A 1,013-nucleotide genomic window follows, 5' to 3' on the forward strand; every position below is an offset into this window, starting at 1 on the left:
GGCTGGGCAGCTAGTACCCAGGCTCAGGGCAGCGAGGAAGCTGGCCTCCAGGTCACAGGAGGCCAAGTTGGGGCTCCCTCCTTGTCCAAACATGGGGACAAGAAAGGTTTATTCACCATCTAATCCTGTAACAGGTGTGGGTGGGGGTGGGAAATGGAGACCCTAGTTCCCCTAGGGACAGGCCCAGGGTCCCACTTCTGGGCCCCATTTGGACTGATTGGCCCTCAGTATGGACATCTGGCCTTGCTGCTCAGTGCCCCGCCCAGCTGCCTTGTGCTATTTTCAGCCCAAGTACGACTATGATTTTCCACTTCCGGCACCAGACCATTGTCCAGCCCTGACATAGGGGGACCTGCCTGCCCTCAAAATATCTTTTCTTACCCTCTGGGCCTCCCTGCCCCCTCCCCACCTGACATCACTTCCTGGGGCTGTTGACTCCTGAAGGCCCAGCTACCCAACAGGACTGCAGGGATTATCCAGCCTAGCTGCAGACCCAAGGCCAAAGCGGGGCGGGGCCCTGCCCAAGGTCATTCAGCAGGTCAGCGTGGAGCCTGAATGCGAGCCAGGGGCTCAGGCAGCTCCTGCGGCTGGGCTGCCCCCTTCGGTGCAGGTTCGTGCCTTTGTGGGAATCCTGCTGTCAGCCATACTGCCCAGATCTTCCCACCCAGGGTGGACAAAACCATGGAGCTGAGGCCAGGGACAGGGGACAGGAGGAGGATGAGGGTAGAAAGTCAAGTGGTGGGGGAGCAAAAGCCTGCTGACTTGCTTGCAGCAGCTCTGCTCAGTGAGCTCAGTGTAACCAGGGCAGTGTCCCTGGCACATAGGGGTCTCTGCCCTGGGTGGCAGGTGTCTTAAGGACCCAAAGGGAAGGGGTATCCCAGAGGACATTCTCCCTCTCACTCTGCAAGGTTAGGAAAGGCCCTAGACAACATACTCTCCACACATAGTTGCTCCAGTCTTGGTCCAGGTCAGTACTCTTGTCATGGCAGATTTGGGCTGATCTGTTTAGAATC

The sequence above is a fragment of the Galeopterus variegatus genome, unplaced genomic scaffold (assembly GCF_000696425.1).
Source record: "Galeopterus variegatus unplaced genomic scaffold, G_variegatus-3.0.2 Scaffold423, whole genome shotgun sequence".
Lineage (NCBI taxonomy): Eukaryota > Metazoa > Chordata > Mammalia > Dermoptera > Cynocephalidae > Galeopterus > Galeopterus variegatus.